The sequence below is a fragment of the Lonchura striata genome, chromosome 6, assembly GCF_046129695.1.
Source record: "Lonchura striata isolate bLonStr1 chromosome 6, bLonStr1.mat, whole genome shotgun sequence".
Taxonomy (NCBI): domain Eukaryota; kingdom Metazoa; phylum Chordata; class Aves; order Passeriformes; family Estrildidae; genus Lonchura; species Lonchura striata.
In genome coordinates this window covers 39798043-39818780 of record NC_134608.1, presented here as the reverse complement: position 1 = coordinate 39818780, position 20738 = coordinate 39798043, and the positions used below count along the sequence as shown (strand labels likewise).

General features: G+C 37.9%; 1 long non-coding RNA gene across 2 annotated transcripts in view; it reads left to right on the top strand.

The window, feature by feature from the left end:
- LOC110472043 (uncharacterized) overlaps positions 1–20738 on the top strand; it is a 249637-nt gene that overhangs the window by 91302 nt on the left and 137597 nt on the right. For both annotated transcript variants that reach the window (XR_004148436.2, XR_002465684.2), the window contains exons 2-3: positions 12229–12317; positions 15290–15345. This is a non-coding gene — a long non-coding RNA (uncharacterized LOC110472043). The remainder of the gene's footprint in view (positions 1–12228; positions 12318–15289; positions 15346–20738) is intronic.

Genomic DNA, 20738 nt, shown 5'->3' with positions numbered 1-20738 from the left:
TTGCTGCATTTCAGTATTTCAGGATCAATTCCTTGCCATAAAGAATATGATTATCTTTAAGTATTCATTGGAAAGCTAGAGATGAAAGCTTTTGTGCAGGTATTTCAGGAAAAGTATGAAATTAAATTAGTGAGCCTGGCTCAGATGGAAGTAACTGTTTTCTAAATATTTTAAACACCAATTCACTCATGTAGTCAAACCTGCCCAAAACAAATTTCCAAGTTTTGTGGGAATGCTAGTGATATTACTAACATAGAGACAAACATTTCTAATCCCTTGTACTAAGAGGGAGGTAGGATAACCTACCATCTACAAATGTAGTTCTACTCAGATGAAAAGGATTTACAAAAGGAAAGCCAAAAGATTATGTTTTATAATAACACCATGTAATTGAGCAACAGAGAAGTGAAATGGTTATTTTATGAGAAAATAAAACTCTTTGGAAATAGTCTAGGTAAAATATAATGTAAAAAAAAAGTGTGCTTCAAAAGAAATGTCTCATACTGGGAATGAAATGGACATTGGTGAAGTTGTAACTGTTGCTTCCTTTTATTGTTTTAATAATGCTACTCCATTCCATAGGAGTATATTTTACTCCAGTGGAGCTATTGGAAAATGAAAAAATAAGCAAGAAAGAATAAACGTCAGTGAGTATCCCAGCCAAGGTCCAGACTGTGTCCCTGCTTTCATCTCCTGACCTGTCAGAATGGACAGGTTGCATCCACGTTACACATCAGCATGAGTACACCATAGCAGCAGCACCGTCAGTAACCCTTTGCATCCCAACGCTTCTGTGGCCTGCCCACCTCACACAGGGGCTTTAACTGCTCCAATGGCTCTTTGTAAATTCCCAGACATGTTCAGGTTCTCCTTTTCAATGCCCAGCTAGCTTTGCTTGATGAGACCACTGCTGCCATTAGTGACACAGGTGACAGATCACACCACAGACTGGCACTTCATGAAAGAACACATTCTGTAGGATGGTCCACTACAGGATAGCATTTAGGAGCATAGATATACCACATAAACATACTGTACACTGTGGAAAGGCAGGTCTGTCCCCAAAGGGATGCTGCCCTTTGCTTTCTCAGCAAATATTGGCAAGCCATGACTGGGAAGTTTGATTTCCGAAGTGCCAGATATGCTAATCAGGAAGTATCTCCTACCCAAGATGAAAGTTCCCAACTCAGGGAATATTTAGCTCTTCTGGGAGTAAATCCTAGACTGAAACTAATTTACAGATGTGTGAATTATCAGGGAATGAAAATTGTTACACCCCACCACGAATCATCTAAAAGTACCCTCACTCTCAGTCCTTTGATAAGAGAATGAAAGATGTTAAAATAGAATTTTAGTTGTTCTGAAATCATTTTGTCCCACAGAACTAAGCCACTATTTTTCATCAGTCTCATGCCTCGTGACCTCCATTTTGCTCAGCTCTCTGAAGCCAGACACTGTGCCCAGTTAGGTGCAGTCAGAGAATTCACTTCTGATCTCAGCAAACCTCTGCTATTAACATTGTTTTATCTCTAAAAACCTGCTGGTTTTAAATTCAGGCTGTTTAATAGCATTGGATAAAACTAAAATACTACAATTATTCTAAATACTAATCTTCCTAGTGAAGCAAGTAGGATTTAAAATTAAAACACATACACGCACAGTACACAGTCTGAATTGGTAACATCTGATGAACTTACATGTGATAAATTTCTCTGCAGGTCAGTATTGATGCTCGTCTCCTGTAGTCAATGGGGGTTAAATCAGCCCTGGAGAATACTGTGGGATTAGGGCATTAGGAGTTCTGCAGACATTAATGCCAAAAAACAGTGGAGGCACTATGAAGCACAACGCAGTCATGGGTCACACTGAACACCCTGACTTGAGGATCCTAGGATTTGATTATTCATTGTCTGCAGCTTAGACAGTCACTTCTAACTATGTGGAAAAATCAATTTGAATGCCATAATTCTAATTTGACAGCCTTTTATGCCCTCTTTACATGAATTTTGCAGGGATGGAAATGAGTCCACAGGAATTGTGTCAGCAGCAAATACAGACAAAGAATCCCAACTTAAATACCTAGTGGTGGTAGTAAAAATATACTAATTGGACCAAATAAAAACAAAAACCAACCGACCAAACAAACACACACACACCACACCCCCCCCCAAAAAAAAACCAAAAAATCCCCAATAAATAGAACAACAAACCTCAAAACTAAGAAGAGTTAACTGGACTGGAAAGTCTGCAGCAAAAAGATCTAAGGATATTTCTGTAAAATACATGTGGATTTTATAACTCTAGAGAAAGGGATATACATTAGAGATCAAACAATTTCAACAACTCTTGTTTACCAAGGGGCTTTCCTTAACTGTTTATGATTTCAAAGGTTATCATATTACTCAGTAAATGATCACAGATCCCTGGATGATCAGCATTTTTAGCAAAAGCATACATGGTAGCCAGAGTTGAAACTTCATTCTAAAATGGCAGAAAAATCTTGATGTTTAGATATTCTGTGCCTTGCAGAGGAGTTTGCCATTGAAACACCAAAAGCTTTTCTTTGGCTTTCCTGTGGTACAAAGAACAGTTTCAGGAATAAGTTAATGCTTAATTCCACAGCATACATGTCTGAGGCAAGGGAGCTGTCACAGAGCCATCTTTGGTTTTGATGCATGCATAAATCAATTTAGAAAGAGATAAAACACAGAAACCACAAGGCCACATAGGTGACATGTCCTTATGTTACAGGCAGCTGAAGAAGGAGTGTCACAGTAGAGAATGTTTGACAACCTTTATGCATGACAGCACTGTGGTTCTATTTCTATGAACTTATTTACTAAAGTTTTATTTATGAGAGTCACCTAGAAGAATGATCAATGAATGAAGGAATGGCTGAAAAATATCCACAGAAGAAAGACTAAAACCATTCTGCACCTTGACCTTCTTTTTCCCATTCTTTAAGGAGTTTTTACCTATGCCCTGAAAAATCTGTGGGTCAGGTTCATTCCTGCTGTGCACGTAAGTGTTGAATTTGGCCCAGCTGGCACAGAATAAGCAAAGAAACATAATCCTGACATGAACATTCTTCTCTTTCATTCTTTGTGTGTTCCCAACCTTACTGTAACCATTAAAGCAATTTACAATAGGCTGGAAATGAGGAAAGCATTTAAGAATGGCAAAATTTATATGTAAATATATAATGCAAATGCACATACACAGAGGTTTCTTTACTCATTTATTTAATCAGAAAGATGCTCAGTTAAATGCAGCCAGTCTCATTTAATGCCTTTCTGCTAGGAATGAAAGCATTTGGCTATTGGCCAATTCTATTCAGTGCTTTTTGCCAGGTTACAGTGTATTACATCCCATTTCATCTCCTCTTCTCTTCCTAAAGAACCCCAGGATCTCCCCATGGTAGTGGGGTTGCAGATATTGACAGAGTTAATTCCAGATCAAATACTCACAGACAAGCAGATTTCCTCCTAAAGTTGAAGAGATTATTTGGAACCATGCAATTAAAATACATAGGGGGGAAGGAGTGGTGACAAGGCTGGTTTGATTGCTGTCCAAATTCATCTATTCTCATGCTGCTTTTCACTTCCCTTGCCCTCATTTGGGCTATCTCCCCCTGGGCCCAGTCCTCCATTTTTCTGTAGCATACAGAGAAGAGCAGTGAGTTGGTAGGCTGGAGGTTATGCACAAAAACTGTTTAAGTTAGGTTTTTCTTCTGAAACTGAACCTAAGGGTGTTCCCATGCACACACATAAAGTGAGAACTAAATTTTGTCTGCAAAAAGGCAGGATTCAGGGCTACAGCACCAATTTTATTCATCTTCCCTGTGGCCAATTTTTAGATTTGAAAAGTCTTACTGTCAGATCATTTTTGTCCTTGAATGAGGTTAAACATGTGCCAACAACAAAGGAGAATGGCAGTTTGGAGGACTCCACTGATTTCTTGCTCAAAGAGGAAATTGCAATTATGGGTGGTCAAACTCTTAGATCTGTTTATTTACACTTTGCAGACAGCTTTCACCCATGTACATTATCACGCCCTTTGGCTCCAAAACAAGGCTATGGAAAACTGGCCCGAGCTGATTTAAATCAGCAGGTATGCTGGATGCAGCACTGATCACCAGCCACTTAAATGGAAAATTCGTATGAGGAAGAGAGGACCTGTGGAAGAAATGAATGACTTGTTTTGACTCCAGTGCCTATATTACAAATTTACTACAGACAGCTAAGGATCAAGTGTGTATGTTCATCTCTTGCAGTGCCATAGATGAGCACAATTCACAATTCACAATTCTATGCATGTGAGAATCTACTGGGCTGAGCATATGTATATCTATATGCTGAAATGTGGTTGTTTATATTTGTATTGCATGCTAAGGCAGAAGTTAAGTGAAATAAATGAGCCACAGAGAAGTCACACATAAGGATTTAGCTGGTTCTGTTACTGAATAAGAACTACCTGCGGGCATGTTGCAGGTGCCAGAAGTTAAATGCATATTTCTTTATTCTCAGCAGTAAAATAATCATATGGCACCACGCTCAGATCCTGGTCTCGGGGCTCAGCAATAGCAGTAGACGGAATGCAGGGCTCTGATTTAACCACAGTTGATCATTGTCAAATCCTGGAATTCATTTTTACAGTGGAAGGACTCCTGGTGCGTGCTTGCTGAGTCAGCATATCTGCATTCCCCTCTGTGGCTCTCCCATTACTCTCTGAGCAGCATGGACAGAGGTGGGAGAGGTGTTTGAGGCTGTCCCAGTATGTTAGCACGTGCTATCATGTAGAACCAACACTTTCAGAACAAACTGTTACTTCACAGAGCAGCATTGTATAAATTTGTCTGTACTTTCCTTAGTGAATGGTTCTAGAGTATTAATTGTTAATGTGCTTATGTGGACGGAATACCTTTACTTTCAGTTTCCTGGTCAGCATCATACCAAATCCAAGTGGTGTTTTCCTCTGCAGATGTAGTGGAGGATGCACAACTCAGCAGAGTCCTCACAGATCCCTTTGGAGTTTGCTGGTAACCCCCAAGGCAGTACTAATGGAAAGGCTAAGCAGTGGGCAAAGCTAGGGAAAGAAGTAACTAGAAAAACTGACATGTTTCCATTTCTGCTTCAGAAATGCATTAGTAGTCATGTGTGGAATACAAAATGCTCTGCAAAAATAAGCTGAAAGTTCCTTTTTATCTTCCTGGGTTTTGTTTTTTGGGTTTTTTTTTTTTAATTGTTATTATTTAAAACAGTGATTAAACAAATAAGATAAAAGCAAAGGATGAGGGACATTTTTAGGCCAGTTATTTCAGAGAAGTCATTTGATGAATCAGAACAAATCCCCTTTAAAGGAAAGTGCTGTAGAAGTGTGAGTGTGTAAACATTAGAAAATTCCTTTCTTCACAATCAAAACAGGTATTCACAAATTCATGGCCAACATGTGGAGGAGTTAACTTTGTGCTCCCTGTACTTCTGTCTTACCCTCCAATTGTTATAATTGCCTTCCAGAAGTATCCTTGGAGAGAGGTCACATTTTATGAGAGAAAAAGAGACATAAGAAGATGAAAGGATGTTTGTACTCTGTCTGAGCCTCTTGACTTTCCAAACCTTTCCTAAAGATGCATTTCATTCTACAGGCACCTTTGTTACAGTTCACAGTTGTCCTTTAACATGATTTTATCAGTCCCATTCAAAGAATGCTCATCATCTTGGACTCCAAGAATAATTCTGTGCTCTCTCCCCTTCTCTCTGTGCTTTTCCAAAAACACCAGCCTCTTGATGCTGTTAACATCTTTTTTCAGGACACACGGAACCCCTTGTAATTAACACACAACAAGATATCTCAGGCTTTGGTATTGCTCTCAGCCAAATGACAGATGTAAATTGAGCATACTGTCTTTCTTAGCTGAACTATCTCTATCCCTACAACCAAGAGAATCACAAAAGCTGTTTGGGTAACACAGACTTATGGCCTGGGTTATTGGAAATTTGAAATCAGTCTATTTTCTATAAATCTGCTGAAGACTTTTCAGTGGAAAGCATTGACAGCAATCTCGCACATTACTGCAATAGGCAAGCACAGGGAAATAGAAAATGAGATAAAATAATCATCCCCCTCACTCCTTCAAGTCTGCTGCATTTGGGCTCACAGGGTTCACCATCAGTAATTTTTAAAACACTTTGAGTACCCTCATACTCCAGGGGCCTAAATCTCCAGGTTTACTTCTGTGAGAGTTTCAAAAGTTGAGCCTGACTAGCAAAACTAAATTCTCCAAAGGAAAACGAAACCTAATCTTGCCTTTAATATCTTCATTCCTCAATATTTCTAAAGCTACACTATGAGCAGAAGTGGAGTGTCCTCAGACCTCAAAAGGAGTGAAAACTGGAAGAATTTCTCTGTAAAGCCATGATACAACTTCTGCTGAGGCAGATGCTTTAACAGTCATGATGCATAAAGTCAAGAAACTTTATTTTCTTGACTCCTCATTGCTAAAATCAAATAACACTGGTATCCTCCAACAGCTCATCCTGTGAAGACAATTGGGGAAAAATCTGGTTTGGTGCATGAGAAAAGGATATTTTTTGACATTTCCTGAATTCTTTTAAGAAGGTTACTGCTGCTTTGACAGAAAAGAAAATATTGCATAGCTGCTCCTCGCCAGCATGATTCTCTCTGGATTTCAAAGGCAAGATTTCTTTGCTTATTAAGAATTTGTTTTGATTGGCATACAAGAGTCTCAGAGCATCCAAGGTCTCTGCTAGCTGTGAAAAACCTAGAGAAGCCAAGTGAATCAGACTATAACCTTAAGCAACTGTGGGACAGCCTTTGAATGAACAGAGATAGCTCTCTTCATTTTTGCGTGTGCGCCTGATTCATTGGAATAACTTTCCAAGCATTGCAATAATAATCTGTGTGAGTTGGGATTTTTGGCATCTGATAGTTACATGTTATAAAAGGGCCCAGAGGTATTACGCAAAGAGCAAGAATGATAGAATGTTCTCCTTGGAAGGTTTGTTTGTGTGTGCTAGAAGGTAAACAACTCTTGATTTAGATTCCAGATGGGTTGTTTTATTTTCTGTTATTTCCCCTTGTTTTTCAAAAATTCCAGAAGCATCATTGTCTGCCTATCTTGCAGATATTTATGTGACCCTTGTGACTTTGCAGCTAACACACAGACTGCTCAGATTCATCACCAAAGGAGAGCAAGAAAAATGTAGTACAGCTGTGCAGCATAGTGGGTAGTATGTATTAATCAGGAGCAAGGCAAGGCTGGATTCAAATTCCTGAGCTAGGGGTGAGGTTTTGATTGGGATTTTTAAGCTAATAACTCTTTGATGTGAAAAACAGAAACTCTTCTGTGAGCAGGATGCTGAAAGACATTCTTGCTCAGATATTTAATACAGATTTATCATAAAATGATTTATGTAATTTTATCTTTTACAAATAAATTGCGGCTTTTATATTCACTGTTCTAGGAAAATAATTGTATTTAAATGTTCCCATTCCAAGTACTCTATTTTAATACAAGATTTAGTGTGCTGTAACTTGAAAGCAATAGTTATGCATGAAGCGGTGAAAGTTGAACAAGCTACTTTAATTTTGACACCTGTGGCTCCTTGAGTGCCCCAGTACTCAGCATCAATATTATCATAATGTGATATTTAAGTAGTTACACAAAGGAATCAGGCTATGAACTCACAGAGGAAACTAAAGGGCTTTACAGTAAAACTAACCAACACTTAATATTCCCAGGCTTACAGATCATAGTGGGCTTTTTCACATGTTCAGAACCATGGCTTTCCATTTAATTCTGAAGAGCTTATTTTGGGTGCAGCCTCAAGAGGGACTCATTAAGTTTTGATGCTGCAGATCCTGATGTGTCAAGACATCAATATTATTTTCCATATTTATCCCCAGTTTCCTGGCAGTGCTCTCCGAATCACGTAAACGATCCAGCCAGATCCTAATGGACTGTGACTCTGGCAGGGCTGCAGGATTTAGAGATATTCTAGAATATTTTAGAAAAGTAGGACAAATTTTACTAGAGGAAGGCACTATTATTACATATAGCCTTACCAAAAAGAGAGCAATCACGTCAGCCACTTTTCCTCTATATCACACCCTTCTTATCCTCAGTCTATTTGTTAGTTTATTGTCATGTTCCTTAAAAAACAAGGTTCTTGGAAAAAAAAGAATTAAATTTATGGATGTGTTTGAACATCACTTGACAAACTGTACTATGGAAAAATAGAAGCAAGAATAACATTTATAAAATTTTAAAATTCAATATAAAACATGTTCATCCACTAAGATGTATCAAATTTAAGTTGGTGGTTTTTGGGAACAAAATGAAGAATTCAAGCCTCATTCAATTTTGGTCCCAATGTTTTATGTTTTCCTCAGCTTGTCAGGACAAAGAGATATGGGTCACAGCTGAATGGAACTGTTTTGTCAAAGAAAACCTGAAGTCAAATGTCGTTGTCATTCTATATAAATATTCAGCATGTATGCAGTTCCTTCCAGGCAACTTTTCTTTCCTTTTCAGGGCACTGGGCTGAGTTAAATTTCTCAACAGAAACGTAAAAAGCAAAAGTAAAAGCAAAAGTAAAAAAAAAAAAAAAAAAAAAAAAAAAAAAACCAACAAAAAAGGCATTAAATAAATGGTTCCAAAATGCATATTCACACACTTTCCCAGCTGAAGGCTTTAGAGTGCTCACTGAACACTTATTCACTGAAGACAGGTTAAATTCACAATACTTTTGATGTCACAAGACAAGCTTTGTCTAAAATGTTAATGATGTTGTTTTACTGTAGGAACTTTTTCTCCATTTTAAGGAAAAAAAATAAATCAGACATAGCAGAAGGAACACTAGGAATACCTGAGCAGTGAGACCACAGCCTACCATGTGTAAGGCTGGTTCTCCGTTGGCAGCTGTCACAAATAATCTGGACTTGCTGGAATCCAGCTTCTCATCCCCAAGCACAGAAGTGATGAAGATGGCATGGCACAGAAACCTCATCTGCACCAGGGTTAACCCCATCCTCTCTTCACACACGTCCCTGAGCTGCCTTCACAACACTGAGCAGAGCAACCTCAACTGTGCTGCTCATCTTGCTGTTTGAAAACCAAGATTTTTCCATTATTTTTGGCTAGTAATGATATCCTTTTTTTTCTTGCCTCAGTATTCCTCCTCTTCCAAGAAGCAGTTATTAAAGTTAGAACTTCAGTGTAATAACAGTCCAATGATAAAAAGCATGTGGTTCCCATAGAAACTTGCAGGGCATACTCACCGTTCCTCGGCAGTAGGGACGCACATCACTGTGTCTGGTGGTCTTTGTGTCCCACTCTCTGTCACCTTCTGGATGACATCTCTGGGCATCTAACAGACACGGTTCTAACTTCTGGATACCCCAGCTTCCAGGGCAAAATGCTGCTATTGTTGTGAATAGAAATGCTTTAGGTATCTCCTCCATGTTGAGTGAGTGCTGGTTGTGTGCTAAGGGACTATAACAGGTGAGAAGAGAAATGGGGAAATGATATGAGAGCATTTCTCTCTCCATTTTCTTTTTCCTTTCCTATAGTCACTTGCCATCACAAGCCAAGTCTTCAGCTTCGGCATTTAAATTAATCCTGCTGGGTTTAAAGAAGGCTAGTGATTAACAATTATTCATCTCCATACTTTAAGCTGCATCCTTGAGCATTCCACATACTTTCACCTAGCCAGGGCAACAGCCGTTTTTGCATCTCTTTTAGAGCCTGCATTTGCAGTTTGTACGTCCACCATGAGATGGCATTGTCAGTTCCCACATTTGTTCCACTGTTCGGCGTGGTCAGGAGCCAAACCTGCCGCTGTACTTCTCGTGGAAAAGTCAGGGGTGTGTCAGCACTCATCCCACCAAAAGCATGTGTAGCTGCTGGGATCACTAGAGGACAAGTGCAGTGTAACTATGGAAAGAGACAAAGTTTTTAAACCTTCTCCAAGAAAGTGCAAGGAATAAAAATATCTTCTTTAGCGATAAATGTAAAGATCAAAAGGGAAAAAAAAATCTCTGTTCCCAGAGAGACTGATGCTCTGAAAATTATAATAAAAGCAATTTTACTTAGAAGTACTTCAGAATATGAAAGAAAACCCAAACTGAGAATTAGACATTTTAAAAAGGACTAGCAAGGTATTTTGCTCAAAATGATGGCCCTGATCCTCAATTAAAGCTGGAAATTAGTCAGGGCAGCTAAGAACTAGGTGTTGATTTGGCAGTAGCCTGTTCTGAGTTAATCTCCAAAAACAGAGTAAAACAACCATGTCTGCCCTGACCTGACAAAAATCTTCATATGTTCCTCTTCTTGCATCACTCACAAGCATTGTTTGAATGTCTGTAAAATGTTGAAGGTTGTTTATTGTTTTCATTTTTTCTTCTTTCTTATTTTTCATTTCTGTACCTTAATTCTGAATTTCATTAGTAATATGGGGCTTCTTGCAGTATCCCCTTTCATTTTTCAGCAGGGGCATTTCTTCTAGTATGCTTTGTGGCAATAACACAGGCCAGCTTATTGATCCCAGTGGGAACATCCACATGATTCAAACAGTTCATTTGCTTACATGTTCAGCTGAATTGGTGCTTTCCAGCATTAAATTCATCTTACAAATTTACATAAATTTGAGCTCACAGTCCTGGATTCATTAGTTTGATCAAGAAGCAGAGAGTGCTTTCTCAGTTGTCTTTGCCCATTCAATTAACTCTAAATTCACCTGGGAATGTTTCTGAGAGAAATGGGTCTACACTGTGATGTGGACATGTAAGGTAAGATATGTACCAGTATCTACCTTCCTGGAAACTTATAGAATTGATATTATTTCTCAGCATCAAAAATTAAGACCATTAAGAAAAATATATGTTTATTCTGGTATATTCTGACTCTCTTTAATTTAGAAGTGCTTTATAAAAATCATTTTGTCTTGGCTGATAAGTCAGTGATGGAGATGTGAAACCAGAAGAGGCACACACATGTACATGTAATTATTCTCCTCATAAAAACCAGTCTCATAAGGGTAGGACTGGAATCCATCACAAGTAAGGGGGTGAAAATTTTGGTAAGAAAGTGGTAACAAATAGAAGAGAGTGTCTTTGCAAGATACTGCCCCAACAGAGAAAATTTCTGTTCAGTTAACTACAGCATCAACCCTGCACATTAATCATCTGCTTTCCTCCTCCCCAAAGCCACTTCTTGCCCTCTCCACAGAGGGTCCTCCCACTCACTTTTACAAATGTTAATTAATTGCTGTACATGAAGTAACACGGGTGAAGAAGGGAATGGAAACTTCTTAAAATGGTTGCAAGACATTAAAATATTTGCCACTCATGAAAAATTACCACTATAGTTTAAAATAAAGCATCATTGCTTAGTTAAAAAAGACAAATGTATACAAGTCTGGAATTTGTGAAGCATAAACAAATTTATTATTATTTATTTCTTATAAATTGATTTTATTGTTGATTTTGGCAATCAACTATACTTGTATCTTGAGAAAAAAATTAAAAGTCTCTAAAAGTCAATAAAAACTACTCCAATTGATCAGATAGTGTATTTTTTAAGTCTACCTTTATTTCAGGTAATGCAGTACTAATAGCATATTCCTTTGATAAGTCTTCAGGGTTTCCAGAGGGAGCTCTGAGATACAATTTCAGTGTTTTAGCCAAGCATTTTAGGTCTGGAAGCAATTTGTTAAAGTACCTGAGTACAATAAATAAAGTTTCATCTTTCTGGATACATTTCCTTCCGGTACATCATCTCTGAAGACTGTAGTGCAGATTCCCCATTCTGGATGCCACCATCTGTAAGTTGAATCCTACAGATGATAGGTGCACACTAAAAGCATTAATACATCACTGTTTTTTTCAAATTTGCATAGATAAATCTCGGAACATATCAGCTAAAGGCACTTTTACCCTTAATGATATTTTTATGTTCATTAGACATTACTGCAACGAATACAACTGAAATATAACTACCAGCTGAAATGCAACCACCAGCTTATTCTAGCCTTGTTAATCCATTTTATTTTTAAAGACACAGACAAATTTTCTACCCCAAGATTTTTTCATCTCTGATAGCAGAATAGACCAGCTGTATATGATTTTTTTTTCTTGATTTTCTGAAGAAATGGTACCACTTTGGGTAAAAAAGTTATTTATTCTATATCTGAACTACTTTATCCACAGAATGGGACATTTCATGCCAAAGAGAAGTGTTCAGAAGATGCAGCACTTAAACATTTTTAAGATTAATGTGACAGCATGAGAATCAAGAGGTAGGCAGACTGTTGTTTTTTTGCTTTTTATTTTAACAGCCTGGAAGGGGAGTTCGGAAATACAACTGACTGACAAATATTCAGTAGCATTTTGTCGAAATCTTTATTGGATATAAAATGTTTCAAGTAAAACATTTTGACTGATGTCTGTGGTGTGGAAATACACCTTGGTTCCCGTCTGAGACCCTGTTGTACAGGCACTGCAACTCCAAGTACAGATCTGACATGAGAGGTCTAAACGTGTTGCAAGAACATTCCAGGACTTCCAGATCCAGAGCATGAAAATCACTTGGAGCCTAGTATTTACAGGACACCCAATTTATGGGGAATCAACAAAAATCCAGAGTGCAGACCCAAAAGGATGTGGGATCCTCAGAAGTTAACAGATAACAGAACAAAACTCCTGTGCTGGTGTTTAAATGCCTTGCTGCTTAGCTGATGTCAGAGAACATGGCACTCAGGGTCAAGTTCTTTATTTTGTGTTTATTATCATCATCGTCATATTTCATCATTTGTGCTGTTAAGGCCTGTCCTTGTCCTGCTTTCGGTGAACACCCAAAGCAAGGTCAATGACAGCATGTGCAGAGGAGTTACCAGTGTGACTCCTGTTCTTAACTTGTACTGAACTAGGAAGGTTTTGGTTCAAGCTAGGAGCAAGACACAGAAATGTGATGTTTCATGGTTAATGTCTAAGATAGTTTCCAGTTCTTGTATAGTTTAAGATATTTAATCTTAAGTTTTACCCTTGCTGTTCTAGAATAAATATGTAACTTCAATCATATCTTTACCTCAAACACCCAGGGTGTAACTTTTGTATGCTAGCACAGTGTGGCTACAAACACTGTGTGTATCACTGCACCTCACTGGCATTGAAAACTGCTGAATCTTGTGCAGAAACTGCAGGCATGTCAGTCTCCGCTCACCCATGGGAGACTGTGAATGTTGTAGTGTGGTGATCTCAAGCACCAAGTATTGATAAATGGATGTAACTCAGCTTTACCTAAGGTGTTCCTGCCTTTTGCAGAAGGTTTGGACTAGATGACCATTTAAAGATCTCCCCCAACCCAAACCATTTAGGGATTCCGGGGTTTTTCATCTAGCTGTTGTTATCTAACCCAAATACATGATAATTTAAAAATAAATAAAGTCCTCAGTGAGCAGTAGTGATTACCTGATTGTTCAAGGTCTTTTGAGCAGAAGATTTTTCCAAGTCAGTGGCAGAAGTCCACAATTCCAGAGGAAGGTGAAGGTATAGTTGAAATTGAAGACAAATTTGGCTCAGGAGGAATCTGTCTGAATGTCCCTTTGTAGTGTGATTGTGCCTTTCCTGGCAGTTATTTTGGCCCCCTGCCAGATCCTACCCTGAGGAAAGTCAAGTACAGTAGGAGCACTGTTTAAATAATCAGTGTTTGTGCTTAGAACTATCCATTTTCAAATGCAGCTCAGAAGAAAGTATAAAGTTGTGAGGAGTAGGTGAGGGTTTCAAAAGATCAAGGAAATAGCCTCTTGTGTGTCATGAATGGCTTTCTATGCACAGTGCTTTAATGTGACAGGTATGGGATTTATCCTCTCCTATTTTTGGAATTGTTTAATGGTCATTTTGTACGTCTCAGATGGCCGGTTAAGAAATTAGGCTGAAACACTGGATGGCCATATTATCAGCCTGCAAACTCAATTTTGAATGTTGATTTGATTTATAAATGACACTGTATCCTGGATTCTGTCTGGACATTTCTCCTTGCTGGATGGCATGGTGCTAGCTTGAAATGCAGAGTCTGCTTCCCTGTCCTTCATAGCAAGTTAGCTGCAGCCTATGTGGAATAGTTAGGATTTTAGGTGGGCTTCAAAAAACAAAGGTATCAACTGGCTTGTGCTAGGGGTAGGATAAAAAGTAAATAAGTCAGCTGAAATTTTACATAACAGTAACTTTAATAACAGGCATTTATGAGGAATGAGGAGTCTTGCACAGGAAAATAATGGAGGACCTGAAGGAATGAACAGGCTCACTTAAAGAAGTAAAGATTTGAAAGACACTTCCATTTCGCTGTCTTTCAACAACTGATTATATTTTGCACAGTGTTCATATGTGAAGCATGATTATTTTAGAAGCCCCACTGAGAATATTCTCCAAGCCTTTCTTTGGCTGTTGCATCATTTTTAACCAGTGAGAAGCTAAGCCCTCAAGTCCGGAATTTTGAGGATTGTGCAGTTTCTTCTGAAAGGCTCTGGAAGAATTACACTGTTAAGTGGACATGGGTTGTCAGACTGTAGAGCACTAATTTTCAAGAAAGAGCAAAAGTGAGAATATCTGAATCGCAAAAAGCCTGATTAGAAGAGCTGAGTTTGTAAGATACCATTGGAATCTCATTAGCTGTTTCAATTTAAGGGCAAGGGATAGCCAAAGATTGAAGATTCTTGCTGAAGTCTGGTAAGCATCTTAGTGGAGTGTCCACCAGACCATAGAAAAAATGCTTCTGGGTTTTGTTGGTGCAATGCTGTTTTCTAATTTTGCTCTCCATGGAGCAAAGATTTTATTCCCCTCCTCAATAATAAAATATCCTGTCTCAATGAGTGCACATTATGTATATTTAATGTCTTATCACTAAATGCCCTTGTAAAAAGCCCCTCTCCATCTTTCACCAAAGAAGAAATGATTTACTGCAAGGATGGGGAGACACTGGAACAGGTTGCTCAGAGAAGTGGTGGGTGCCCCATGTGCTGTGCATTTTCTAATCTGAGCAGCCATTTCCACTTGGTAGAACAGAGGTTGATAAGAACCTGCTGCTGTGGGGCTTGTGCAAACTGGCTTGCAGGAATCACAAAAGGAGAACATAAAAATTCACAAATGTGGTAGGCATTGTTTTTCTGTGTTTGGGTTTATTTTTTTTTCCACTGTTGACCAGACCCTACTTATACTTACTTTAATAACTAACATTATTAAAATTTATGCACTTTCCCTTTTTTTTCCCTAGTCTACTTTCCTGGCTGTAAGTAAAAAGGTAAAATAGAAGAAAAGTCAAAGCAAAAGGTAAGTTTGTAACAAACACTTCAAAAATATCTACTTTTTTGTCCTGCAGGTTTCTTTTGTGTGTGTGTGTGTATTTTAATTTCTTTTTTAATTTAAATTATTGTTTAAGTATTTCTGTTTCTGGTTTGCTAAGTTCCCTGAACTTATAGCTGATAGCAAAAACTGCCAGTGTGAAGGTCTCTTTACACTGTTGTTTGTATGATGAAGGTGAAGACCTCATGTTTGTGAAGTTAGCTCTCTATTACAATATTGGCAGAAGAACTGTTTATGTTACATACTGCTTATAAACATGTAATATTTGATATTGTTTTGATGAAAGGCACATTGGAAGGAAGAAATCAAACTTATACCTTGTTTCTGTCTCTGCTTGGTTGTTTGGGAAGGCTTTCTCTAAATCCCCAACATTGATAAGAGACATTTGAGAAGTTCCCCCTAGCCAGACCAAGCCTAGGCTCACAAGCACAGTTCCATTATTTCATCTGGATTTTATTACTGCAAGCAGCTTACCCAGCTGCATAGCAGTAATGTTTAACCAGGAGCAAGACAAACTTCCATAAGCTGCTTAATTCAGGCTTGGGACTGTTCCTTCAAATCAATTGATATTGAAATAATTACTTCTCAGAATCTGTAGAGGAAAGGATGTAAAAAGAAAATTAAAATCTAATTACATGGAGGTAGAAGGCAGTGTCTGAGCAGACAAATCTTAAGCTTTATCAAATTTTCAAAGGTTACGTTATTCTTTTTGTCCCTAAAAGTCTTTTTACTTTTCTCTCTTCCTCTTGCACTTTTATCACTGTTTTTTAAGCACAAGGAAAGCTTTTTTTTTTTTTAATTTATTTCTAGATTAAATTTGGGTAAAATTATTTATAGATAACTTTTATTAATATGTATAAGGAAAATGTCACCCAACAGAATTGACTAAGGTACTCTGAGAGTGTCAATGTCCTGAAAAGAAGAATATAATGCTGTTTTCCCAAGAGCAAGGGCCTTAATTTGTAGTGTTTGCAGCTAAATTTCATCTTAGGCAACTGTTTTGGTTCCTCTAATTCCCTCTTTATAAACTATGTAGTTGTTCTCCTCTCTACTATTAAACTGCAGGTAGTATAAGTTCACTGTGGTGGATGAAGTAATTCATGTATAGCATAGGCTAAACTCCCTTCTTCTTTTCAATAAATTTATACTAATTTAACTGTCCACCTTACTGGAATTATAATAATGGAGAGCAGAGCTCATGATACTTTAGTGAGGCAGAAAGAAGAAAAATGGCCACGTTGAAAGTGTATATATGTAATGTAAAATCACTAAGAGTTTTGCTTTTTCTTGGCAGGGAGGAGTTAAAGTAAAGCTGATGCATTTTTAAGGAAAATTACACTGGAAATATGGAAACTTGTTTGTTTGTTTCAGCACAAGTCTAAATTGAAAGCAGACATATTGGAGTGCATAGGGTAGGAAATGGGGCTTGAACTTCACCTAGGAAAAGTATTACAGGACAGAGGGAGAGGAAGGGTTTATATTGTAGTCAGGGTATTCAAAAGCAGTTTTCTGAAGTGAAGCAGCTAATCACTAAGACAACAAAAATGAACAGTGGCCATATAGAAATACATGAGGAAGAGTAAAAATGGGGCAAGCATGTGCAAGGCTTAACAAACATGTGTACATGGTCTCTGAACCTCCTGCTTTATTCAGGGGATTTGCCAATTCTGTTGTAGCTTGTCTGCCTGGTAATGCCAAATGTACCTATCCCCCAAATATTTATCCCTTTTTTCCTTGAACCCATATAAACATTTTTGTATTCACAACTTTCTCCAGCAAGATATTACAGGTTTATGTTACCCTGTGCCTTCCTTGCTACTTTGAACATGGTTCCCTGTAGGTTCATTTACTGGACTTCCTTTAAAAGACCATCTATCCCTATCCAGCCTTTCCATGTCTTTTCATGATTTTTCACCTGTTATATTCTGCCTAAATCCCTGCCACTGCCTGAAATATTTTGCCTACCAATTGTCTACTTCATAGGGAAGCCACTAATTTTTTACTGTTCTGTCCTCTTTTTTTCCTGTTCCCCCTTCTGAAGGTTTTTGGTTTTCTAATAACAGATTATTTTCAAGCCAAGGGTTTCAACCATACACACACCATTCTTAAATATTTATATTCAGAAAGATAAATTGTAGATTTAAACAGTGGCATAGTGACCTGTTCTGTTTATCTTTCTTTTGCTAATTCCAAATATTTCCTTATTTTTTTTCACTGCTATTGAGTGTTTACTTGTTACTTTGTGGAACCAACTGCTGGTCCAATTCTTTCTCTGCTGATGGTTATTAGCAGTAATTTTCCTTGCTTTATGCTTATTTCTACCAGATTTCACCTGCCAGGTGAATGGTTTTGTGAGATCCTTCAAATGTCACAGTCCTTCCTCATCCTCACTCCTTTTAATGCTTTTTCTATCGCTGGCACACTTCCTTGCCTTACCACTAACACTGCTTTCAAGGTTAAGATGCAATAAAATGAAAAGCACAAACTCAAGAGTTTCCACTAATTACTTTCCTCCACTGCAATACTGACCAATTATCCATATCATACCTCCTCCACCTCCCATCTTTTAGCCACTTGCTTCCTCATTCCTAAACATTTCCCACTTATTCCACTGCTGCCTAGTTGTTTTAAAAGCCTATGGTAAGAGAGATAATAGAAAAAAACCAAAAAACACAAAAAAAACCATTTTGGTTGTATAACTGTTTTTCTGTTCATGATTTCTTCCAAAACTTGAATAGTTTGATGAAACACAAGACTACCCCATGCAGGGCCTGTGCTGGTATCTGTATCTGACACACAAATGTATGGAAGTTGTATCTTTGTAGTTGCCCACTAATTATACCTAGTGCAAATTGTATTACGTTTCTCATTGGATTTTCATCCTTTTTCCTATGATTTGCATAAGGTAAAAAAGTTTTGCATTTGCATAATAATAAACACTATTCTGGAAAGTGTGTTCTTTGCATTCATTCAGATTTTTCTAAATCATTACTTTCAAAGTTCACTCATGGTCGGTCTTTGTTTAAAATATTGCATCTTGGTTCCCCTGCAGTTCAGATGAAGTCTATCCCTCTTGTACAGACTTTTTTTCAGATGTGTACCTAGGTATTGTTACAAATTGAAGAAAATAGACTTTTGGAGTCGAAGGCTTCAGATAAATTTGTACTGGCTTCACACTGAATCTTTATCAAATAGACATCTTGAAGGAAAAGACACATTTTAATCACAAAAGGTTGACTTTTGTTTTAACACTAGGAAGAGATAAGTTAAAAACATTTGAAAGTGGATTTTGTGTTTAATGCTTTGCTGAAGAGATCTTGTGCAGCAAAAATATCCTCAATTTTGTGTTAACTTGTTTGTGGAAACATTGGATTTTTTTTCTTCTCAAAACCAGCATTATAATGAATCGGCAAATTTATCCAACTTCTGCTTGTGAATACTCGAAATATTAATGAATATATTGAGCTGGTGATGGGGTTAGTGATGCATTGTAGAAATGTTAAAATTTCATATAGTCCTGCTTCATTCCTATAGCTATAATGAAGAAGGCTGTATTGTGGATAATTTAGATAATCTGTAGGGGAACTAAAGCAATGACTGTGAAGGAGAATGTGGCATGTCATCCCCCTAGGCCATGGAGCACTCCATTTGCTGGAATAGCTTCTAACTGCCATTTAGTGGGCAGCTAGTGGAAAATAAAATTGCTTCAGGCAAGTGCGAATCTTATTCTGTATTATTAATGTTTGCAGTCTGGGTGAGGAATAGGGTAAACCAACTCCATTTCTAATAAGGGGAGAAAACTGGAGGCTAAAGGAAAGGGAGGAAAAGATCAATATCTACTTTTAGCAAGATTTCTTTTGAAGGATTGTTTGTGTTGTGCTGAGTTTTTGCTGGGGGTGGAGAGAGGTAGGAATAGTAGATTAGACACCTGTAGCTTCTTCTGGAGACAGTGATTTCTGTTATCTAATGGTCATCCACAAGTGACTTGTTGATGAAGTTGGTAATCTCTGGTTTGCAAGAGCTCAGATATTTCGGAGAAACTGAAGAGAGGAGCATTATGTGAGAGAAGCATTTCACACCCTGAAAGCTGGATGAGTTTGCCATAGTGTGCTGAAATCCTCCGGGAAAATGAGAATGTAGATTTTGGGTGCTAACAAGTGATGAGATTTCCACTAAGAAAATCTGAGAGATTTCAAATTCTCTGAGTTTGTGTTTTGTATGTTTATTTGGTTTTGGTTTATTTAGGTTTTTTTTTGGTTTAGTTTTGAGTACACAAGCTAAAGTAAAGCCAGCTTTGTGGTATTGAGGTGGTAAAGTATTACTAATCTATAGAAATTGGCTTCAGAGGATCTTGTTCATCTGAGGATCTGTGTGTCCATTTATACCAAAAACTATTGAAGTCTAGGAGGACTGTGGAAGGAGTCCAACAGAAAACCTTTTCTTCCAAGTTTTCCACATCCTAGCCCTAGAGGAAACTTTCATCTTTATAAAATAGATTTCCCAAAATGGTGTCATCTGGGAACTGGCTGCCCTCAGGCTACAGAGAGGAATGCTTCAGAGAGAATACAATGTTTTCAGCAGGATGGTATGATGATCCCACCTCAGGCAAGATTTTCTCTTCTTTCCCACTCAAATTTTCTGTCAACTCTTTTCTCAGTGTTCCACCTGCTCTCCTGTAGACTGGATGTTATATAGCACATTTCCCAGAAGAGAGACATAAGAATGTCTCTCTTCTGGGAAATATCTTCTGAACTGCCCATGGCTTTTCTTCCTGATACCTCCTAGTTACCTACCTGATACCTCCTGGTACCTGCTCAATCAGATTGAATAGGGGTGTGCATGACTTCATCAAGAGAAGAAAGCAGTGTGTTCCAGAACATGTGGGCTATAGCACACATGTGACGTGAACAAGAGTGGTTGGTACTCCAGTCTAACATGCACATAAACTCTAATACCCATATTCAGTACTTAGAGTTCTTTCCTGAAGAAATAAATCATGATGTAATCACTGTGCTGAGATGGATGCTGGTGTCTCTTGGCTTGCATGCCAAAAAAAAGCACACATCTGGCAAGCCAAACATGAAGATTTTGCATAATCATTATAAATATTTTGAGATCTTGTTGATGGTTATGTCAGGAGTAAATCCATAACTATCAAGTGCAGAGTTTACTTCTAAACTCTATCAAATTAATTTTTATTTTAAATACAGTGGGTTGAGTGGACATGTGTAGATGGGAGCTAGAAAACATGAAATTAAGGTTAATAGTAAATCAAAGCCTTCAGTCTGTTGGGATTGCTGAGAAGTGCCAAGCAGCATACTGCAACTTCTGCTAACATTCTGAATGGTTTAGATTTTATC